This window comes from Bubalus bubalis, chromosome 18, assembly GCF_019923935.1.
Source record: "Bubalus bubalis isolate 160015118507 breed Murrah chromosome 18, NDDB_SH_1, whole genome shotgun sequence".
In the NCBI taxonomy this organism is placed as follows: Eukaryota; Metazoa; Chordata; class Mammalia; order Artiodactyla; family Bovidae; genus Bubalus; species Bubalus bubalis.
The window spans coordinates 38,460,801-38,485,253 of record NC_059174.1 but is presented as its reverse complement, the minus strand read 5'-3'; the positions used below and the strand labels follow the sequence as shown (position 1 = coordinate 38,485,253).

Genomic DNA, 24,453 nt, shown 5'->3' with positions numbered 1-24,453 from the left:
TCATGAAGTCAAGGTTCCATTTTGTAATCTAAATTTTTGGTTGACTAGTATATTTCAATAAGATATTCTATACAGAAAGGTGTATTGAAAGCTACTGAACTGGTAATCAAAGACTCAGGTTCAGTATGCAGTCATGCACAAGAATGTGGAATGGAAAATAGCTACTAGATGATAAAAATGGCTATAAATTTTTCCCCCAGTTTTATCTCCATTTTGATCTCTATCATCTTCTTCTTATAATAAACAAGTCCATTGTAGATAAAAATCAACTTGTATCCAAGAAATATGCAGCTTCACATTGACATGTAAATGTCCATTTATTTGGGTTGGGATGGCAAGTATTTATTACTGGGAAAAAAGAGGTGCATATGACACTAAGTCAATATGTACGAATAAATGCTGATTTTTTAATGTGACATTAATATTAAGAAGTTGAGTGCATCTCTAAAAGGCTACCATCCTATGTATAAGCATTTATGCTTATCCTACACAAAGAAATTGTGCTGAGAACTTGAGGCTTTTATTAGTAGTATTCTATTTTTCAAGGAAATGTTAACAATTACCTTCAAGTACACATGGTTTTAGGAAGAATTTACACATTTGTAATTGTGCCTTAAAATCAAAATCATTTTTCTTGGTTTTTTAAATTTGACTGATAAAGCCCTATAAGCTCAAGGTGTGAAGAAAGACCTTTCTTTCCATGTCCCTACAGACTCATTCCCTTGGCTGTACTATTAAGAAACTAAAAGAAAAAAGAAAACAGGCCTGAAACTGGCATATTATTATTAGCCCCTTAATATGGGACTATGATTTTTTAGGAGGCTATAAGTTGAGAGTTGCAGTAAAAGGGAAGTAGAAGGTGCTGTTACTGGAAAATTTTACTCAAGTAAGCATTCAAGCTATTGACTTTAATTTTTTTTGTTAATTTTAACCTTCTGTGACTTATGGCTCCCTTGTCACTGAATTTTCCTTTCTCTTCCTTTTCAACATCTAGTGAACCCCTGCCATGTGACAGACACTGTGCCCAGTGGTGGTAATATAAGCCGTGACCCAAGCCTTCAAGAATGTGCACTCCGGGAAGGACAGACAAGTAAACTGATGCAGACCCTATGTTATGCTAAGTGTTGGGTTAGAGAGGTTGTGAGTGCTCCTGGGGCATAGAAGAGAGGCAGCTAACTCCATCTGGGGAAGGGTTGGTGAAGTTCATTAGAAGAGGATGTTTCAGCTGAGTTTTGAAAAAGGAGTAGGAATTATCTAGAGTAGGGGTTCCTAACCTGGCATCTTTAAAGAGTGCATAGACAGAATTCAGTGGGTCTGTGAACTTGGATGGGGGAAAAAAAATCACAACTTTATTTTCACTCATATTTAACCACAAGTTATCATTTCCTTCAGTTATAACTGCAGGAAACAAACCACAGCAATGTTAATAGTGCAATGATAACATCACCAACAGAAAATGAAAGTTGCTCAGTCATGTCCGACTCTTTGCGACCCCACAGACTATACAGTCCATGGAATTCTCCAGGCCAGAACTGGATAGGGTAGCCATTCCCTTCTCTAGGGGATCTTCCCAACCCATGGATCGAACCCAGGTCTCCCACATTGCAAGTGGATTCTTTAACAGTTGAGCCACCAGGGAAAAAGGAAAGGTATACCCATTTGAATGCAGAGTTCCAAAGAATAGCAAGAAGAGATAAGAAAGCCTTCCTCAGCGATCAATACAAAGAATAGAGGAAAACAACAGAATGGGAAAGACTAGAGATCTCTTCAAGAAAATTAGAGATACCAAGGGAACACTTTATGCAAAGACGGGCACAATAAAGGACAGAAATGGTTTGGACCTAACAGAAGCAGAAGATATTAAGAAGAGGTGGCAAGAAAACACAGAAGAACTATACAAAAAAATCATCATGACCCAGATAATCACAATGCTATGATCACTCACCTAGAGCCAGACATCCTGGAATGTGAAGTCAAGTGGGCCTTAGAAAGCAGCACTACGAACAAACCTAGTGGAGGTGATGGAATTCCAGTTGAGCTATTTCAAATCCTGAAAGATGATGCTGTGAACGTGCTGCACTCAATATGTCAGCAAATTTGGAAAACTCAGCAGTGGCCACAGGACTGGAAAAGGTCAGTTTTCATTCCAATCCCAAAGAAAGGCAATGCCAAAGAATGCTCAAACTACTGCACAATTGCACTCATCTCACACGCTAGTAAAGTAATGCTCAAAATTCTCCAAGCCAGGCTTCAATAGTACGTGAACAGTGAAGTTCCAGATGTTCAAGCTGGTTTTAGAAAAGGCAGAGGAACCAGAGATCAAATTGCCAACATTCGCTGGATCATTGAAAAAGCAAGAGAGTTCCAGAAAACATCTATTTCTGCTTTATTGACTATGCCAAAGCCTTTGACTGTATGGATCTCAACAAACTGTGGAAATTCTTCAAGAGATGGGAATACCAGACTACCTGACCTGCCTCTTGAGAAATCTGTATTCAGGTCAGGAAGCAACAGTTAGAACTGGACATGGAACAACAGACTGGTTCCAAATACGTCAAGACTGTATACTGTCACCCTGCTTATTTAACTTCTATGCAGAGTACATCATGAGAAACGCTGGGCTGGAAGAAGCACAAGCTGGAATCAAGATTGCCGGAAGAAATATCAATAACCTCAGATATGCAGATGACACCACCCTTATGGCAGAAAGTGAAGAAGAACTAAAGAGCCTTTTGATGAAAGTGAAAGAGGAGAGTGAAAAAGTTGGCTTAAAGCTCAACATTCAGAAATCTAAGATCATGGCATCTGGTCCCATCACTTCATGGCAAATAGATGGGGAAACAATGGAAACAGTGAGAGACTTTATTTTTTGGGCTCCAAAATCACTGCAGATGGTGACTGCAGCCATGAAATTAAAAGACGGTTGCTCCTTGGAAGAAAAGCTATGACCAACCTAGAAAGCATATTAAAAAGCAGAGACATTTTGTCTCTGCTTTTTGTCAACAAAGATTTGTCTAGTCAAGGCATGGTTTTTCCAGTAGTCATGTATGGATGTGAGAGTTGGACTATAAAGAAAGCTGAGCACCGAACATCTGATGCTTTTGAATTGTGGTGTTGGAGAAGACACTTGAGAGTCCTTTGGACTGCAAGGAGATCCAACCAGTCCATCCTAAAGGAAATCAGTCCTGAATATTCATTGGAAGGACTGATGCTGAAGCTGAAACTTCAATACTTTGGCCACCTGATACAAAGAACTGACTCATCTGAAAAGACCCTGATGCTGGGAAAGATTGAAGGCAGGAGGAGAAGGGGAAGACAGAGGATGAGATGGTTAGATGGCATCACCGACTCAATGGACATGAGTTTGAGTAAACTCTGGGAGCTGGTGATGGACAGGGAGGCCTGGCATACTGCAGTCCATGGGATCACAAAGAGTCGGACATGACTGAGTGACTGAACTGAACTGAACCAGGGAAGCCCAAGAATACTGGAGTGGCTAGCCTATCCCTTTTCCAGCAGATCTAGAAACCACAGCTATTTTCAGATCACAGCCATATCATGTAGTGCTGTAGGTAATCTCAAAATATCTGTAATTCTTAGCACCACCTTAAAATTATAGTTGTAGATCCCTCACTGGAACTATCAACATTTTAATAAAAATCACACATATCACATAGAAATTGGTTTTAATATTTAATTGATTTTAATATTTAGATAACTGAATTTTAATATAAATTAGTTTCCCTTGTAATTCTACATATTTTATTTCATACATTTATGAGAAATATTCTGAGAAAAGGCCCACAGACTTCAGGTCTATGGCAGACTGGCAGTGGGGTTCACAGCACCGAGAAGGTTAAGAATCCCTGTAGTGAGAAGGTTGAGGGAGGAAGCAGTGCTTTTTTCAGGAAGAGGAAACGTTTATGCTTTATTTTAAGCATTTCATCTTGATGCTTCAACTTATACATAATGTTTCTTTAAAAGGAAATGTTGGTAACTATGGAGACTAAATATGTACACAATGGTTTTGTGACATACAGTGAAATATAGTGAATAATATATAGTCACTATGTTTTGACAGGGATATGTTCATGGGAAGCAAATCTACTGATTAGGCATATTAATAACTCAGTGAATTTCTGAGCCTAACAAAAAGGTATGTCGTGACACTGGATTCTGCAGCTAGTTGTGGTATGCTAAAGGCCAAATAAAGATGCCTGAAATATGTATTTGCAACCTCTTCTTGTATAAGTAGAAAGCTAATGATCAATTAAGATTAACCAACATCTACCTTATATCCATGTTAGTGGATACACAATATGCTAAAATTTTATCAAGCATTAATGGTAGCTGCAGGCGGCTTTGGAAAGAGCTCTTGACCAGGAGTCCATAGCCTCAAGTCATAAGCCCAAGTCTGACACTAGTATCTGTGTTACACTGTGCATGTTTGTTATTGATAAAATGGAGATAATGACTCTTGCTCTAACTTGTCTCCTAAGATTGCTCTAAGGATATAAATGACAACATCAAATGTCAAGATGTTTAGGAAGGCTTGAAACATGATACATATATTGTTTCATGGAGATAACAGTGAAATATTGATATTATATTTTATGTTATGATTATAGAAACAACAGTGAAATATTTCTTTCCTTGTACTGTAAAATATATTGAATATAAAACCTATTAGGAAAATGGGACTGAAAAATACATCATTATGTATTAAAACATAAAAGGCAAATATAGCATATGACTATATTGATAACATAGGGGTTAAATTCCTGCAAGACTGAAGACACTAAACAATTGTTATCCTAAGCCACTGTTTGGTTCTATAATAAAATCATTTCCCTACGGTGGGCAGCAAGCTTTCAGATATGACCTGTAGAAACAGTAGCACAAGACAACAATGGATTTATGTATGTGCTATTTAGATTTAGTGGCCTTAAGATCACAAAAAAACCACATTTAATTAGCAAAGTGCATTCAGTTCTAAAATTTAGATCACTTTCTCCAAATAACCTTGTTCAGAGAAATCGTACAAGTGCATGTTGCAAACAATGGGAAAAAGAGACCAATCTCAGGGTTTTTCTTCCTAAAAAAAAAAAAAAAAAAACTATTCTTTTTAATTATGCTTTTCATTATAACCTAGCAGAGAAGGATTTAAGTACTAGCCTGGGTCTTCCATTATCTAGCTCAATGTTGAAAGTTTATTTCTACAGTAAAATACACCTTTCACATTCTGGATGTTGCCGTATAAATCAAACAAAGAGAGCTGCGTTCCAATTCTCTCCATTACCACAGAAGCATACAAGTTACTCACCAGAACATTCTTCCATTTATAGCTTGAAGTGTTTTTCAACCTCAAGTATGCCTAGAAACATTCTTAAGCCAAGGCTACCGTGATTATACCTATTAGAGTTTTATTCTTTATAAATTATCTAAGCCAAATGGAGTCCAAAATGCTGACCCTTGACTGCCAATTGGAATAATCCCTAACCCTCAATCATTTGCTAAAAGAGACAAATGGGCTAGATTTGAGTTCTGAAACTACCACCTCTGAATAAAAAGAAAAAAATAGCAAAGCTTAATATGCATCTGGGAAAGACACAGTTAATGGTAGAGAACTGTGGGCTCTAACCTGCTTACGTTCATTGCTTCCCAAGTATAGACGCTTGCACAGAGATACCAAGACATACGTTTATTAACTCACACAGATGGACCTGAGTGACTAAACATTCTAAAATGAGGAGAAGCAAAACTCAGTCAATTCTCCCCGCATCCTAGATGGTGCACACACACCCACTAAAACACACCCTTGACAAGCATAAAATCTACAAGTTCTTAAACAATTTTGTAGCCATCAATTACAAATTAATGAAACCTGCTGAGGCAGAAGCACAAAGACACACAGTTCAAGATGTAAGCACTGAAGCAAGGCAGATGCCTGATAGAAGGAGTCAGAAGTTCCAAAATGGAAAGGATTGTATTCTGGACACCAAAGCAGACCATTGGTTTCTGTAGCACAGCAAATGATTTGAAAGACTGTTTTCCCTGGCCACCCAAATTTCTAAACATTAAAGCTGAATAATTCCAGTTCTCTATAATGTTGTTCTGATAGTGGACAAAGCTTTGGTCAATGGTTTTGTTCTTGCTGGCTGGCTTCAAGGGCTTTGCTCCCAAAGAAGTACTAAGCATCCTTCCTTTTCCCATACTCTTGGGAAAGGGATGCCCTGTTCACTTCATGTGAGCTTAGATTTATGAGGTGCTGAGAAACAGGAATTTGGGGGACCTTCAAGTTATCTTCCTAGATTTAACACAGCAGGTGAGGCGACACAGGGTCCCGGCACAGGTTAACACATTTGGGCTAACACATTTGAGCTGTTTGTTACTCTAACCAAGATGATGCCCCCAATGAAAGCAAGAACAAAGCATCAACTCAAGAAGTCTTCCCCTCACTGTCCCCACCCCCCAAACACAGCCCATCCTTTCTTGAGTCCAGGCTCCCGAGTGCAGAAACTGTAGCTTTGACTGGGGAGAGCGGCACCCCTTTCTCAGCTGCAGGCTGTGTTTGGAAAGGATGGATTTTTCCCAGTATCTGATAAGCCCAAGACATTGTGACTATCACTCTGAGGGTGAGCCACATGGGGTTCAAAAGAAGGAATGCGATTTATAAACAGATACATGAGAGGGGGAAGAGTACACAAAGTCAGGAGAGGGAGGGCACTAATATCAAAGACCATCCTGGATGGACCACTCTCCCTGTGCCTGTAAGAGGCTCCTACGCTATTTTAATTATAAATATTTATATCCATGGAAGAAAATTCAGAAGGATTTATATCTCTGGGGAGAATAGATCAATAGATCTAAGCAAGCCTTCTCTCCAGGCTGACCACTTAACACTGTTATCACCGATTAGGGCGGCTCGGCCCTCAGGGAGGGTGTTGGTTCTCCTCTTGTCCTCTGGAGGTCCACCCCTCTCTTGGCCCCAAGAGGAAATCAATAACAAGACGCAGGGATCGATACTCAGGACATCTGCTTGGCTGCAGTGGCTCACCGTAAGATCAGAATTTGGTTAGCCCTTGTCTGTCCCGCGAACTCCCATTCTTCCCCCACGGTCCCTCCAGCTTCTCAGATCTGCTCCGGGGATGAGGGGAGCATCCTGTTTTTGATATTTAACTCATTAACTGAAATTAGCAGAAATGCTGGTGACTCTTCCAAGGAAGGAAAGACAGACTTGGTTATCATTTGCCTCACTTTCCAAAAAGTGAGGAAACTTACCAGACCTTGAGGATTGGGTCATTTCCTGCCCCGTGGCATGTGTCCTGCTGCAGACCATCCAGCTACCAAGTTCTGTCGGAGCGGCTGGAGCGGGCTGGGTTTCTGTTCCAGGTCTGCCTGCGTCTCCCATGCTTGGTCTGCAGTTGATAGATCCTCTGCTCCTGAAGCATCCAGCTATTGACCCGCCCAGGAAAGAAAGAAAAAAATGGGGGAAAAAAATCAATTAATACTAAACGGCTTAACAAAACCCTGCATAGCACAGGCCTGATGCTTACAGGGTAGGAGTTGGTGTGGTCTCAGTGGCAAGTGGTTGTGGGGACAGGCTCAGCCAGCTAGAAAAGCTGATGTTCCAGGGACAGGAAGCCAATATGGTAGGCGTGATCACACATATACGCGCACACACACACACACACACAGACACACAGACACATGGCAGCTCGGTCTGACGTGCCTTAGTCTGGGAGCAAAGAGGACAGTGCAGGTACATGTTCATTGTGAGCCGGGGGAAGGCAAACCATTCACTGAAACAGAAGAAGGACTGAAATCAAACTGATAGCAATGGTGGGTATTTTTCTATTTTCTGGGTTTTTCTGGGGGGGTGGTTGTGGTGGTGGGTGTAGAAAGAGAGGAGATATTGTTTTGTTCTGAAAAGGTAATACCGTTTACGTGTTGCAGGAGCGTCACCCCAGGCATTTCTTTGCGTGTCTCCCTATTACACCGTCACATGCAGAACCACATGAAGCTTTTTTTAAGGGAGGGGGGCAAGAAAATGGGGGAGCACCATACCTCAGCTGACAGGCCCTTTCTCTTCTGCACGATCTGGCTTTGAAGGCTCAGGATTTTTTTGCATCTCGCTGTTCCAGCTGTAAAGAGTTTACATAGGGAGGGAGCAAGGAAGGATCATGAATGTCAACCAATGAGCAATTAGCATGACAAGACTAAAGTATTGATCCACTAAAGCTCACTGCACGGCTGTAGCCCCAGAGGTAGAGCGGCTCCCCTGTCACTAACTCCAACAGTGCATTTCAGAAGCCTGTAATGTAGGGCTGTAATGTAGAACTACTCTTCTAGCTCCGGCCCCTTCTCGGGTCAGGGGAGGGTGGCACCCTCTTGTTGCTCACCTGTAGCTTTTGAGGGTCTCCATTCCTGGGCAGAAAGCAGAGGGTAACATAAAAGATGGAAAGATTCTGGTTGTCCTATTTCATTCATTTTTAAAAATACAGCTCCTTCCTGATGGCAGCAGGCAGTTCTATGTATTGATTGGAGAAGGGCGAGGGCGAAATCCTGGCCTGACAGCTGGGGCTGGAACTAGTGTGGTTCACCACTCTACATGGCCAGGGGCAAACTGCCTTCTGTAGTATCAGCTTCTAGGCCAATCCAGACACATACTTTCTGAGCACATTGGATTCAGTTTAGACACTAAGCATCAAAATAGGAGGGGAAAAGGTGCTATTTCACTAAAGAAGCACCCTTATTCCTAGGTGTAAGACTATGGAAATGGCAACCCACTCCAGTATTCTTGCATGGGAAATCCAATGGGCCCAGAAGCCTGGTGGGCTACAGTCCATGGGAAGGCTATAATGCATCAAAAGAGAAAATGGTGGAGCCTGGGACTTGGCAGATCTGGTGATTAGATGACACTAGCCTGGTGAGGCATTACCCTGTAAGGTTCTCCATTCTTCACTGATTCTTTCTCTTATTGTTGTTTAGTTGCTAATGTGAGTCTGACACTTTTGCGACCCCCATGGATTGTAGCCTGCCAGGTCCTCTCCATGGGACTTCCCAGGCAGGAACACTGGATTGTGTTGCCATTTCCTTCTTCAGGAGATCTTTCTGATCCAGGGATCAAACCCGCATCTCCTGCATTGGCAGGCAAATTCTTTACCACTGAGAAAGAGGGAAGCCTCTTCTTGTTACTCTCAACCATATTCCTGTTAACCTTACTTCTACTTTTCCCCCTATCCATTCCATGCCTTCCCTAAATTCACTTCTTAAATTGCTTTGCCAATTTTTTTCATACTCTTCTTTAAATATCCACTAGGAGCCCATCTCTTCCAGGAAGTCTTCCAAATACTGGGGATCATATAGTCCTGTGTGAGCTTTTAATATGTGTCCAGAACTTCTCTATCATGATGAACAGGACAGCTATAGTCTGTGCTCGAAGAACTTACAGCCTAGCTGAATCAATGAGCTACGCATTGACAACAAAACTATCTGTCTATCCTCCACCCTCCATCACCTATCCATCCTCTATCCACTTGTTGATTCATTCAATCTGTGTTTATTGAGAATTTCCTATTGTCAGGAATTCTTCTTTGCTGAAAACACAATGGTGTGGCAGAGACCTGTGCATATGTGCGTGCTCAGTTGCTCAGTCGTGTCCACCTCTTTGCGATTCCATGGACTTTAGCCCACCAGACTCCTCTGTCCATGTGACTTCCCAGGCAAGAATACTGGAGTAAATTGCCAGTTCCTCTTCCAGGGGATCTTCCTGGTCCAGGGATCAAACTCGTATCTCCTGTATTGGCTGGTGGATTCTTTACCACTGCACCACCTGGGAAGCCCGGAAGAAACTTGAGTACCTGCTAATAACCATTTTCTCCTCTTCTTTCTGAATACATAGGTAATCTTTTATTTCCCAGCTCTTCTGACTAAGTTCCACCCAGTGGAATGTGGGTGGATATAATGCATGCCTGGCCTGGCTCATAAAAATCTCCCACATGACCCTTTATTCTCTTTTCCTTCCACCATGACTTTGATGGCAACAGGTTGAGATCTAAAGGGTGAGTGAACTAAGGGAACATGAAGGTGTTAACAGAAATGGGGAAGAGAACGTGCAGAGTTGCTGTTGTAAGATGGAGTGAGGTACATTCTAGGAATGGAAAGAACACTAGTGTAAGTAGAACACAGAGAATGAGAAGGGATATGGTGCAATGTGAGGATGGGGAAGCAGGTAATGTCCATTCAGGGGCTTGTAGGTTACGGATTTTAGTTTCCACCCTAAGATCATTAGGAAGCAATTCCAGTTTTAATTAAGACTGATAACAAAATCATATCTGTATGTTGAAAAGTTCTCTCTGGCTGCAGCATGAAGAATGAATTGATAGCTCCATTTCCAGCCATATGGTGGAACAGATACTCAAAAAAGGTTTCCACCAAAAAATGTTAAGATGTTCCAAATAAAATAGAACATACATTCTTTTAAACAAGTGGCTAAGGGGAATTCCTTGGCGGTCCAGTGGTTGGAACTCAGTTCTTTCACTGCTGGGGCCCAGGTTTGATCCCTGGTCAAGGAACTAAGGTCCTGCAAGCTGCATAGCATGACCAAAAAAAGGGCTAAGCTTGCAAGTACAGAACCCTTCAAGTTCCAGATACAATGCTGCTGCTGCTGCTAAGTCGCTTCAGTCGTGTCTGACTCTGTGCGACCCCATAGACGGCAGCCCACCAGGCTCCCCCGTCCCTGGGATTCTCCAGGCAAGAACACTGAGTGGGCTGCCATTTCCTTTTCCAATGCATGAAAGTGAAAAGTGAAAGTGAAGTTGCTCAGTCGTGTCTGACTCTTAGCGACCTCATGGACTGCAGCCTACCAGGCTCCTCTGTCCATGGGATTTTCCAGGCAAGAGTACTGGAGTGGATTGCCGTTTCCTTCTCCCCAGATACAATGAGGGAACTGAAATGAGAAGAGTGAGCCATGGAACATGTATCTGCATTGAAAAGCACTGCCCAGTTTCAGTGATCACAGGGATTAGTTTTAAACCCCTACACAGGGACAGGGCCCATGAAAGTTAGGAATTTGGAACTGATCATCCCGACATAAAACCATGACTTTTAAAAGGATGGCCTAGGGAAAATAAACCCATATGTTGTCTTTTCGTGGCCCAAGGGTGGGAAAAAAGTCTCCCCTGAGAATCTGTGACTATGCTTTACAGGCTTAGAAATTTAAGAATTAAAATCAAACTTGGTCTCAAGCTAGTAGTACCCCCGTGACATTTGGCAGGAGCAAATCCAAAAAAATGCTCCAGAGAGCCACAGCTTCATATAGGTCACCTAGGTTTCTTGTAGAGAATGCCCCATCAAAGATGTACCAACGTGTTATAAAACTAAAAGCCATTAGTGAGAGGTAGGCAAAGCAAACAGCAGATTTAGACCACTGAGAACTTCAGAACTCCGGGTGACAGGACAACCTGGACTGCAAAAGAAGTATATTGAAAGTGATTACAGACATAAAAGAAGGTATCAAAATCATACAAAAAAATAGCAAGACATTATGAAAAAAAGAAAGTGAACTGGAGAGGGATAAGAATAATGCATCAGGATCAAGAGTGACTCTCTAACCAAATGTTCAGGACTCTTGGTACATATCAGGATTTAGGAAGCAGTCATCTTTATCTTTTCTCTCTTTATGTTAAATATGTTATTTATATAGGACAAACCTCTCAGTTGCTTTGTTAGTGACATCTAAAACGTAAGGGCATAATGAATGCCCCAAAGCCAGGAAGCATTTTCCATATTTGAAACTGATGGTCAGCTCATAAGACATTCTCTGTTATGATTGCTGAAATGTCTCATAAAGGAAAATATTAATATCATCTCAGTGTGATTCCTTTGCTTCTTTGCGCTCTTCAGTTCAGTGTTCTCTTTCCAGCTGGGCACAAATTGAGGACACTGGCCTTTTCAATGGTGGTCAAAGAGCCATAAGGGGAGGGAGGTGGCAAGCATCAAAGGAAAGCTCAAAATAAGGAAAGCTCATTATTTTATAAGAAACTTTTTTATTGCTACTGTTTCAAAAATTATTTCTATGCCTCACAAAAGAACTAGGAATAAGCAATGTGGTAACATCAAGAGGTTACCAGGTCAATTTGAGCTGCTGCTCTGGAGGGACCAATGTTGCTTCACAGATCCCAAGAAGTTCCTTTATGGACACAGGCTTGATCTACAATAAGGGTTTTTGGTAGTGGAGAGACTTATATGGAACTAGACAATTCCTGATGCAAAGAATTGACTCACTGGAAAAGACCCTGATGCTGGGAAAGATTGAAGGCAGGAGGAGAAGGGGACGACAGAGGATGACATGGTTGGATGGTATCACAGACTCGATGGACATGAGTTTGAGCAAGCTCCAGGAGTTGGTGATGGATAGGGAAGCCTGGCGTGCTGCAGTCCATGGGGTCATAGAGTCGGACATTACTGAGCAACTGAACTGAACTGAGACCATTCCAAGCATGAGGAATCAGGTCAATTTCACTCACCTCTATCTCGTGAGACAATGATCATCATCACTATCATCATTACCTTTTATTGAAGTTTAGCTACCTGCTAGACAACATGTTATTTGATTTACCATCAGAAAGCCTCTGCAGAGTGGGCATTAATATCCCCATTAATACCCCTGATGACAGATACAAAAAATGAAATCATCCAAATATTCTCATATTATATTAGAACCAGCATAAGATAAATGCCCTTAGCCTTTCCTTAGCTGGTTTAGATAGGGCAAAGTCATATGGGATCTTCAAGAGGCTCAGTGGTAAAGAATCTGCCTGCCAATGCAGGAGATGCAGGAGACATGGGTTTGATCCCTGGGTTGGGAGGGTCCCCTGGAGGAGGAAATGGAAACCTACTCCACTATTCTTGCCTAGGAAAACCTATGGACAGAGGAGCCCGGCAGGCTACAGACCAGGGTGGGGTCACAAAGAGTTGGAGACAACTGAGTGATTGAGCATGCATGTAAGGTCATTCATGGCCCTAAGAAGGAAAGGGGCTGATAGGGAATTTCTTTCTTCATGCGCTTTCAGAGAAAATTGTGTTCTGAGCAGCCAAAATAAAGACAATTGAACTCAATAATATTTGTCTTTCACCTTCTCGCAAATGCACATTTACCCCAGTTGGAGAGAGATACTTGGAAAATAATGATTTACAGAATCTGGTGTATTGCTGGAGGTGCTTTCAATCAGCTATGTATCATATAGATGGGCAGTATCAAACCGTAAGTGCCTCTCCTTTCTGTTCACTCTCAGTTTCTGTATGTTCCTTTTTTAAGTTTGTTTGTTTATTTTTGATTGTTCTTGGTCTTTGTTGCTGCCCGCAGGCTTTTCTCTAGTTGTAGCGAGTGGGGGCTACCTTCTCGTTGTGGTGCACGTGTTTCTCGTTGCAGTGGCTTCTGTTATTGCAGAGCATGGGCTTCTCTAGGACAGCCTGCTCCAAAGATGTGGCGCAAGGGCTTAGTTACCCCATAGCATGTGGGATCTTCCTGGACAGGGATTAAACCCATATCCCCTGAATTGGCAGGCAGATTCTTAACTACTGGACCACCAGGGAAGTCCTGTATGTTCTTTAAAAGAGTGGCTATTTATCCCTGTATTTGCTTCTTGCATTTTGCTCTCTCCTCTGTCTGTGACTTATCCCCTATGCTCTTATTCCTGCCCCCTCTCCACAGATTTTCTTTAACATTGTATGTGGATAAATCACACATACACATGTGCATATTATGAATCTGTACAATCTAGAGTACAACTTGGTTTTTATTAGAACCTTTTCTAAGAGATGAATCCTAGTGATATTCCCACCATCAAGTAATTAGTAGATTTGGGCTGGAAGCATGGTGGCTCTTAGGTCAAGGAGTAAATAGCCAGTGATTACAGAATACAGTAAAGAAAGGCTGGAGGAACAGTTTATCAATAGCTATAACAAATCATAGAGTTCCTGTTAATAGTTTATACAACTGGAATTATCGCAATACGTGATTTGAGGTTTTCAGTCTTTATGATGTTCTTTCTGATACTAAAGCAAAGTTTACCTAAGAGACAATGCCTTATTTTACAATCTCTTGGTACTAGTACATTTTGAGCCCACAAGCCCTATTTCAAGTGAATGTTTACATATAATGTCTATCATCACTGTCTTTATATACATAGCAGCATCTCATGTTCATAGATATTGTGGTTTTAAAGATTTGTCCTCTCATCTGTTTAATTCTCTTACCCTAGTTAAAGAGGAGGACTCATACTTACAAAGGACTATTTGCATTTTTTTTTTTTTTTGCTTGCAGCTTGAATTAGCCCATTGCCTCACCGAATAGTTATAACCAGTTCCTACTGATAGCAAGAGATGCTTTATAGTTAAAGATTTTTTTTACCTATTAAAAGAGGTTTCTGGATATCAGGCCTTAAAATCCTATCTCCATTTCTTCTTGAAGGGAAAATCAGAAAGAAAGCAATTTGAAATTATGCCTTGCACATAATAGGAATTCAATCAATATTGATTTCTTCAGTTTTCAAAGCAATATTTTGATTCAAGTTGTACTGGAGGGATAAACACAAATGGCATTTGTGTTTATTGTGTGCTCAGTGATGGAAAAATGATGTTTGCACAATACCCAACAACGCATCACATGCACCAAAATAAATTTCAGATACATTAAAAACATACAAATAAAACCACAAAATTACTAGAAGAAAGGAGAGAATTAAAAAGGATAATATTGGAGTGAGAGAAGTCCTTGCAAAATATGAGACAAAACCCAGAAGTCATGATGCTGCTGCTGCTGCTAAGTCGCGTCAGTCGTGTCCGACTCTGTGTGACCCCATAGACAGAAGCCCACCAGGCTCCTCTGTCCCTGGGATTCTCCAGGCAAGAACACTGGAGTGGGTTGCCATTTCCTTCTCCAATGCATGAAAGTGAAAAGTGAAAGTGAAGTCGCTCAGTCGTGTCCGACTCTTAGCAGCCCCATGGACTATAGCCTAGCAGGCTCCTCCGTCCATGGGATTTTCCAGGCAAGAGTACTGGAGTGGGGTGCCATCGCCTCATTCAAAACTTCATTATAATAAACATAAAACAAATTTCTATGTGGCAAAAATCATCATAATCAAAGTAAAAAGAGAGATGAAACATTGGAAGGCTCTATAATTCATATCATAAACAAGTTGCCAATTTCTATAATATATAAACACCTGCTACAAATAAATGTACAAAAGTTTAATAACCTAATGGAAAACAAGCAAGTAGTTCATCAGTTCAGTTCATTTCAGTTCAGTCACTCAGTCATGTCCGACTCTTTGTGACCCCGTGAATCGCAGCACACCAGGCCTCCCTGCTATGTCGCTTCAGTCATGTCCAACCCTGTGCGGACAGGCTCCGCCATCCCTGGGATTCTCAAGGCAAGAACACTGGAGTGGGTCCATCACCAACTCCCGGAGTTCACTCAGACTCACGTCCATTGAGTCAGTGATGCCATCCAGCCATTTCATCCTCTGTCGTCCCCTTCTCCTCCTGCCCCCAATCCCTCCCAGCATCAGAGTCTTTTCCAATGAGACAACTCTTCGCATGAGGTGGCCAAAGTACTGGAGTTTCAGCTTTAGCATCATTCCTTCCAAAGAAATCCCAGGGCTGATCTCCTTCAGAATGGACTGGTTGGATCTCTTTGCAGTCCAAGGGACTCTCAAGAGTCTTCTCCAACACCACAGTTCAAAAGCATCAATTCTTTGGTGCTCAGCTTTCTTCACAGTCCAACTCTCACATCCATACATGACCACTGGAAAAACCATAGCCTTGACCAGACGGACCTTAGTTGGCAAAGTAATGTCTCTGTTTTTCAATATGCTATCTAGGTTGGTCATAACTTTTTTTCCAAGAAGTAATTTCATGGCTGCAGTCACCATCTGTAGTGATTTTGGAGCTCAGAAAAATAAAGTCTGACACTGTTTCCCCATCTATTTCCCATGAAGTGATGGGACCAGATGCCATGATCTTCATTTTCTGAATGTTGAGCTTTAAGCCAACTTTTTCACTCTCCTCTTTCACTTTCATCAAGAGGCTTTTTAGTTCCTCTTCACTTTCTGCCATAAGGGTGGTGTCATCTGCATATCTGAGGTTATTTATATTTCTCCCGGCAATCTTGATTTCAGCTTGTGCTTCTTCCAGCCCAGCGTTTCTCATGATGTACTCTGCATAGAAGTTAAATAAGCAGGGTGACAATATACAGCTTGATGTACTCCTTTTCCTATTTGGAACCAGTCTGTTGTTCCATGTCCACTTCTAACGGTTGCTTCCTGACCTGCATATAGGTTTCTCAAGAGGCAGGTCAGGTAGTCTGGTACTCCCATCTCTTTCAGAATTTCCCACAGTTTATTGTGATCCACACAGTCAAAGGCTTTGGCATAGTCAATAAAGCAGAAATAGATGTTTTTCTGGAACTCTCTTGCTTTTTGGATGATCCAGCGGATGTTGGCAATTTGATCTCTGGTTCCTCTGCCTTTTCTAAAACCAGCTTGAACATCTGCAAGTTCACGGTTCACATATTGCTGAAGCCTGGCTTGGAGAATTTTGAGCATAACTTTACTAGCGTGTGAGATGAGTGTAATTGTGTGGTAGTTTGAGCATTCTTTGGCATTGCCTTTCTTTGGGACTGGAATGAAAACTGACCTTTTCCAGTCCTGTGGCCACTGCTGAGTTTTCCAAATTTGCTGGCATATTGAGTGCAGCACTTTCACAGCATCATCTTTCAGGATTTGAAATAGCTCAACTGGAATTCCATCATCTCCACTAGCTTTGTTCGTAGTGATGCTTTCTAAGGCCCACTTGACTTCACATTCCAGGATTTCTGGCTCTAGGTGAGTGATCACACCATTGTGATTATCTTGGTCATGAAGATCTTTTTTGTACAATTCTTCTGTGTATTCCTGCCACCTCTTCTTAATATCTTCTGCTTCTGTTAGGTCCATAGCATTTCTGTTCTTTATCGAGCCCATCTTTGCATGCTATGTTCCCTTGGTATCGCTAATTTTCTTGAAGAGATCTCTAGTCTTTCCCATTCTGTTGTTTTCCTCTATTTCTTTGCATTGATCGCTGAGGAAGGCTTTCTTATCTCTTCTTGCTATTCTTTGGAACTCTGCATTCAGATGCTTATATCTTTCCTTTACTCCTTTGCTTTTCACTTCTCTTCTTTTCACAGCTATTTGTAAGGCCTCCTCAGACAGCCATTTTGCTTTTTTGCATTTCTTTTCCATAGGGATGGTCTTGATCCCTGTCTCCTGTAAAATGTCACGAACCTCCGTCCATAGTTCATCAGGCACTCTAGGAAACACAATTTCACGAAAGCAAGAGAAATGCAAATTAAATCCTCACTGTGACGCCTTTTTATACTTAATATATTGGCAAAACTCCCAAATTATTGACAAAATAATTTACTGGTGAAGATGTGGCAAAGCAAACTTTTTCAGATATTGCTGATGGGGGTAGAAACCAGCACCAAACTCTATGGGATGCAATTTTCCAGGATACATTAAAATGACATGTAGATACCCTTTGGCCTAGCTAGTTCAGCTCTATAATTTATCCTACCGATATACCTGTACACACATGGAAGACAGCACATGTAAAACGCTATGCATTGCAGTTTTGTAATAGTAAAGGACTAGAAACTACCTAAATGTCTCTCAGGAGGAGACTAGTTAAATACATAATGGTTTATCTGACAACAGGATATCATGAAGCTGTAGAAATGACTGATGACTCTCCTACATTGAAATTCCTTCTCTGTATCCATTTCAGGAAAATAAAATAGATAGCAGAAGAAGTCCAGAAAACCCATAAATACCCATAAACACGATGTCAAAAAAAAGTGCAGAGCAGGGTATACAGCATGTTATTTGTGTAAAAATGGGGAGGGCTGTATACGCATACAGGTATTTGCCTGTATGGGCTTTCCAGGGGGCGCTAGTGGTAAAGAACCCACCTGCCAGTGCAGGAGCCCTGAGAGACAAGGATATGATCCCTGGGTCCAGAAAATCCCCAGGAGGAGGGCATGGCAACACACTCCAGTATTCTTGCCTGAAGAAGCCCACGGATAGAGGAGCCTGGAGGGCTACAGTCCATAGGGTCACAAAGAGTTGGAGATGACTAAAGCGACTTAACACACATGCACATTTGTTTGTATATGCATACAATAACTCTAGAAGGACACACAAAAACTGGAAAGCATGGATCGCCATTGAATAAAGTTACTGGGTAGGTGGGAGACACAGAACAGAAGAATTTTCACTGTGTACCTTTTGTACTTCTAATAGTAATTCCATATTTTAAAAGTTAATTAATTAGTTAAAAAAAATTTCATACATAGGCATGTCCATAACTACACATACACACACGCGCAGAACAAACTTCATTTGCTATCAGACTTCAGATCTAAAAAGATAAATAAATTCCCAGCATGCTAGCTTCTTGGCAAGGCTACTGGGCCTTGGGAATTTATGACACACATGCTATAATTAGGGTTAGGTGGGATTCATCAGCAAGCAGGATGGCCGAGTGGTTAAGGTGTTGGACTTAAGATCCAATGGGCTAGTGCCTTGTGGGTTCAAATCCCACTCTCAGTAGATTCAGTTTTGGGAACTCCCTGGTGGGTCCAGTGGCTAAGATGCCACACTCCCAATGCAGGGGTCCTGGGTTCCATCCCTGGTCAAGAAATTAGATTCCACATGCCCCATCTAAGATCCCAAATGCCACAATGAAGATCCAGTGCAATCAAACAAATAAATATTTGGGCTTCCCAGGTGGTGCTAGTGGTAAAGAACCTACCTGCCAATGCAGGAGATGTAAGAGACATGGGTTTGATCCCTGGGTTGAAAAGATCCCCTGGAGAAAGAAATGGCAACTCGCTCTAGTATTCTTACCTGGAGAATCCCATGGACAGAGGAGCCTGATGGGCTACAGTCCATGGGGTTGCAAAGAGTCGGACACGACTGAAGCGACTAGGCATGCGTGCATCAGCCAAACATGCCTATCTTCTGAACTCCTATCACTTTACCACACACACTTGTTGAATGAAAAAGTGAAAACTGAAGGACAAGCAACAGCTAAACAGCAATGAACTTTGCGAATGATCCCAACTACCAATACAGTAAAAACAAACACAGTTGTAATGCTCAGTAAGTCTGGAGACATGGTTTCCACTGCATAGCTGTGGGCTTGGTAAAGTAAGTCATTTGGACAGGGAGAGGCGGCTGTCACATTAGTGAATAGTGAGTGTGGACTGGATCATTTCCAATGCTCCTTCCAGTTGCACTTTTCCTTGAACTATCCCAACTGCAACACTCTTTACCAGAGTGTGTGACTAAGCTCTTCACTGTTACATGGTGTCTGGTCTCTGTCTTCCCAAACCTGGGAAGACCTCAGAGTTAACGCTGCGGTCAGTCTTCTCCTCTTTGCCTTAAAACACACTAAAATCTTCCTTCCAAAAAACCTTTTGAGTCACTATTTTATTTAATTCTCTCTTTCTCCCATTTCTCTCTTCCTTTCTTTTCCCAGATTTTAAAATATGGGATTTATAACTGCTTCTCCCATGATTTAAATTTTGTTTGTGTGTCTGTTTATTAAGCCGAAATTGACATCACATTAAATTAACCATTTAGAGTATACAATTTAGTGGCGTTTGGTTCATGCACAATGATGTCCAATTATCACCTCTATCTAGTTCTAAAATATTTTCATCACCCTCAAAGCATACTTTGTACCCACTAAGCAGTCACTCCCTCCTCTCACCAGCCTCTGGCAACCATCTTCCATCTTTCTATGTCTATGGATTTAGCTATTCTGGATATTTCATCATAAATGGCATGTGACCTACATAACCTTTGATGTCTGGTTTGTTTTACTTAGCATAATTTTTTGAGGTTCACCCATGTTGTAGCATATATCTGCTTCATTTCTTTTTATGGATAAATAATATTCCATCGTGTGGTTATACCATGTTTTGTTTAGCCATTCATCAGTTGGTGGACATTTGTGTTGCCACCCCTTTTGGCTTTGTGAATAGTTCTGCTGTGGACATTCGTGAACACATATATGCGTGAATATCTGTTATTCAATCATTCTGGATAAACACCTAGGAGTGGGTTTGCTGGCTCAGACAGTTAATTCTATACCTAGCTGTTGGAGGAACTTTTTGTGTTTGTCTTTTTTTTTTAGTAGTTAAAAAAAATTTATTTGTTTAATTTTGGCTGTGCTGGGTCTTTGTTGCTGTGTGCAGGCTTTCTCCAGTTGTGGTAAGCAGAGGCTATTCTCTAGTCATGGTGCGCAGGCTTCTCACTGTGCTGGCTTCTCTTGTTGTGGAGCACAGGCTCTAGCTGTGTGTGCTTCAGTAACTGTGGTGGACAGGATTAATTGCCCCGCGGCATGCAGAATCTTCCTGAACTGGGGATCAAATCTGTGTCCCCTGCATTGGTCGGTGGATTTCTCACCACTGGACCCCCAAGGAAGTCCCTTGTGTCTCTTTCTGAAGCAGCCTGCTTAGGCTCAGGTGCAGACATTCATTACAGGCTCATTCATTCAATAACTATTTATTACATGCCTGCTAAGAAACAAGCCCTTTGCTCAGACACTGGAAGATTTGAGGGGAAAGACAGTTTATCCCTTGAAGGGTCTCATGGTCTGGCATAAAGAGGTAGATAGGAAAATGAACAAAACGTAAACTGGATAGCATCTTTCCAGTAATGCAAACCCTCCAGGAACTCATCATTGCACCCAGAAGAAACCCCCAATTCTGTACTAGAAGCTTTACAACTCTGCCTACGCCTGTGACCTCATGTAATCTCCATGTGGGAAAAATATGAAGTGTTATGGAAGTTCACTGTTACGAGAGAGAACTTCAAGGAAGAGATGAGATTTGGCTAGTCCCTTAGGTTAGCAGGAGGATTGCTATAGAAACCAAATGTGAACTCCTGAACGGAGCCACACGAATGCTTTTTCTCATCTACTTTGGATTACCTTCCTTCTCTTAGAACTGACCCTCCAGCTGAAAATGGACAACTGATCAACTTAGGCATGAATTTGGGGCAAAGTTTTAATCCTGCTTTCATTGATGAAAAGGAATTCATAATTTCCTGGAGGAAATGTTTCACTTTTACCCAAGACGTTAACATTTTGAGGGCAATGTAGTATTATTTGGGCTTCCCAGGTGGCTCAGTGGTAAAGAATCTTCTTGCCAATGCAAGAGACATGGGTTTGAGCCCTGGTTGGGGACGATCCCCTGCAGTAAGAAATGGCAGCCCACTCCAGTATTCTTGAACCCCATGGACAGAGGATCTGGTGGACTACAATCCATAGGGTTGCGAAGAGTGAGACACGACTGAGGGATTTAGCATGCAGCATGATAGTATCCGATAACCTCAGATATGCAGATGACACCACCCTTATGGCAGAAAGTGAAGAGGAACTCAAAAGCCTCTTGATGAAAGCGAAAGAGGAAAAGTTGGCTTAAAGCTCAACGTTCAGAAGACTAAGATCATGGCATCTGGTCCCATCACTTCATGGGAAATAGATGGGGAAACAGTGGAAATAGTGTCAGATTTTATTTTTTGGGGCTCCAAAATCACTGCAGATGGTGATTGCAGCCATGAAATTAAAAGACGCTTACTCCTTGGAAGGAAAGTTACGACCAACCTAGATAGCATATTCAAAAGCAGAGACATTACTTTGCCAACAAAGGTCCGCCTAGTCAAGGCTATGGTTTTTCCAGTGGTCATATATGGATGTGAGAGTTGGACTGTGAAGAAAGCTGAGCGCCGAAGAATTGATGCTTTTGAACTGTGGTGTTGGAGAAGACTCTTGAGAGTCCCTTGGACTGCAAGGAGATCCAGGTAGTCCATTCTAAAGGAGATCAGTCCTGGGTGTTCTTTGGAAGGAATGACGCCAAAGCTGAAACTCCAGTACTTTGGCCACCTCATGCGAAGAGTTGTCTCATTGGAAAAGACTCTGATGCTGGGAGGGATTGGGGGCAGGAGGAGAAGGGGACGACAGAGGATGAGATGGCTGGATGGCATCACCGACTTGATGGACATGAGTTTGAGTGAACTCTGGGAGTTGGTGATGGACAGGGAGGCCTGGCATGCTGCAATTCATGGGGTTGCAAAGAGTCGGACATGACTGAGCAACTGAACTGAACTGATGATAGTATTATTTAGGAATTTGGCAAAGTAATTAACCTATGGCTTGTGCTAGTACACTTATAAAACATAAAACCCTTGTTTATCATCAGAGTCATTATTAGTATCCTTAATTATTGAAGACATTTATACCTTAGAATTTAATGAATTGTTGGAAAAACTGCTGGAATTATGAAGGCCAATAAATTGAGCATTTTAAAAGAGTTAATGGAAATTTACACCAAATAGATTATATAATCTCTTCTAAATTTTCATTCATCTCTATCATGTATACTAATGTCACTTTAACTGGTCTACCTCTAACATTTGCAGAAACTGGGGTGAGAGAGTCAATGGAAGTGTACATATTATACCATATATCTAAATGTTTAAAAGTTATATATCAAGTTAAAGTTGCTCAGTCCTGTCTGACTCTTTGAGCCCACCAGGCTCCTCTGTCCATGAGATTCGCTGAGCAATAATAGTGGAGTGGGTTGCCATTTCCTCCTATTTCAAGGCATCTTCCCGACCCAGGAATCGAACCAGCATCTCCTGCATTGCAGCGGATTCTTTACCATCTGAGCTATCCGATTTTAAAGTTATATATAAAATGGTTGCATAAAATATATTCTATCTTCCTACTTGTATATTTGTGTGTATATATACACACATATATGTACACACATGCATATCTTCATAACACCCTGGAAGGCCAGGTACTATTAAGAATCCTTGGACTTTAGATCACAGTAATGTGGGGAATCAGCTTGCAGTCCCAGATTCCAACCCATTTCCCTCCTCTTCCTATCCTGGTTTTGCTCCTTGTGATGAATGATTTCATGAACATGTATGTGAACACTGCCTGCACATTCAACATTCACCTCTTGCTCCAGCAAGCAGCCCTAGGGAAGAGTCCCATACAGGGCCCAGAAGCACACTTGAGATTCTAGAGTCCTGGGTAGCGGAGTGTGATCTGGAGGTGGCGGGAGGTGCTAATAAGCAATGAGTGGGTACCTCCCTTCATCTCATCCTCAAACAATAGGAAGGAATGAGATGCAGCCGGAGAAGGGCCAGAGCAGAGCTCTGTAAAATGGAGCCTAGAAGTGGGCCCCTTTTACTACACCTCAGAAATCTCTTCTGTCCTCCTTGTCAACAGTGAAAAATTGTGTGAGTTCTTTAAATTATGTGGGCCTTGGTTTCCTGATCTGTAAAAGGGGTTATAAAGCTGCTGCTATTGCTACTATTCAAGGTTGTTGAAAGGTCTAAATAAATTTAACAGTGTATGTGAGAGTGCTTTGTAAAAGTGTTACATACTAGAAACATACTGTTATTATGTTGGGGTTTTTTTGTTTGTTTTAGATGTTACTAAAATCAAAAGGCAAAGCAGCTGCCGGCTGTGCACATGCTCTCATGTTTTCATTAAAATATAACTAAAAAAAAAACAAAAAAACTATGGAGAGCTGATGGCAAAGGAGGCAAAGGTTATTAAATATCCTTTAGGTTTTATTTTTCCTAAACCTGCTTCCTCATTCCTTCAGGTCCACACTGATTTCTTTCAGACCCTGAATTGGTGGACATGTGCTTGTTTGCATGGCTGACACAGGCCCCAGATTGACACCGGGTAAGAGACATTACTCTTCAGCTGTAAGGCAGGGCAGCTCCTGCATTAAGCAGGAAGCAGACTGATCTCTCATCCTTTCAGCCGGCAGAGAATATGCAGTGCACCTTTGTGGCAAAAGCAGGCGACTGAATGAATGGGGTGTGCAGGGGAATGAATTACACCATGAGCTTCTGCATCCATAAAAATGAGGCCGCTCTGGGGTCAGGAGGGTGGGTGATGTGTCACGGAGGCAGGTTAAACGGATTCGACCCTCCGGCTCACTGATTTGAAGCTGACAAAAGGGGCTGTGCTGTGGCTCTGGGCTCAGAATGAACTTACCATTGTCTCTGGCCATTTTGAACCAAGGAAGTCTCTGGGTTTTTCTTTCGTAGGATTGTACTTTCTTTCTTCTTTTAAAAACATCGTTTCATTCCTGTGGGTGCAGAAATCCAAATTGGTTTTATTTTCTGGAGGCGGGATTTTGGTATGTTTGGGGCAAACCCCCTTCCCCTTTTAGCATCTCATTAAATAGAAACAAATTGGGCTATCTTTTTATTTTTTTAGCTTTTCAAAAGCAATTACTTCCCTGTCATTTCTAGACACTCAGGCAGAAGAGTCTGCCTTGATTACCCATCCTTCCTCTCCCCTCCCCCC

General features: G+C 41.8%; 1 long non-coding RNA gene and 1 other non-coding gene across 2 annotated transcripts in view; one reads left to right on the top strand and one right to left on the bottom strand.

Annotated features, from left to right (window-relative positions):
• The window catches only part of LOC123330347, a 33,082-nt gene extending 8,848 nt beyond the window's left edge, over window positions 1-24,234 (bottom strand). Inside the window, exons 1-3 of the long non-coding RNA XR_006546203.2 lie at window positions 24,139-24,234; window positions 8,068-8,144; window positions 7,282-7,455 (exon numbers count right to left, since the gene is read on the bottom strand). This is a non-coding gene — a long non-coding RNA (uncharacterized LOC123330347). The remainder of the gene's footprint in view (window positions 1-7,281; window positions 7,456-8,067; window positions 8,145-24,138) is intronic.
• On the top strand, window positions 18,573-18,653 carry TRNAL-UAA. Its single transcript has one exon. It is a non-coding gene; the product is annotated as a tRNA-Leu (tRNA).
• Window positions 24,235-24,453: the final 219 nt, after the last annotated feature.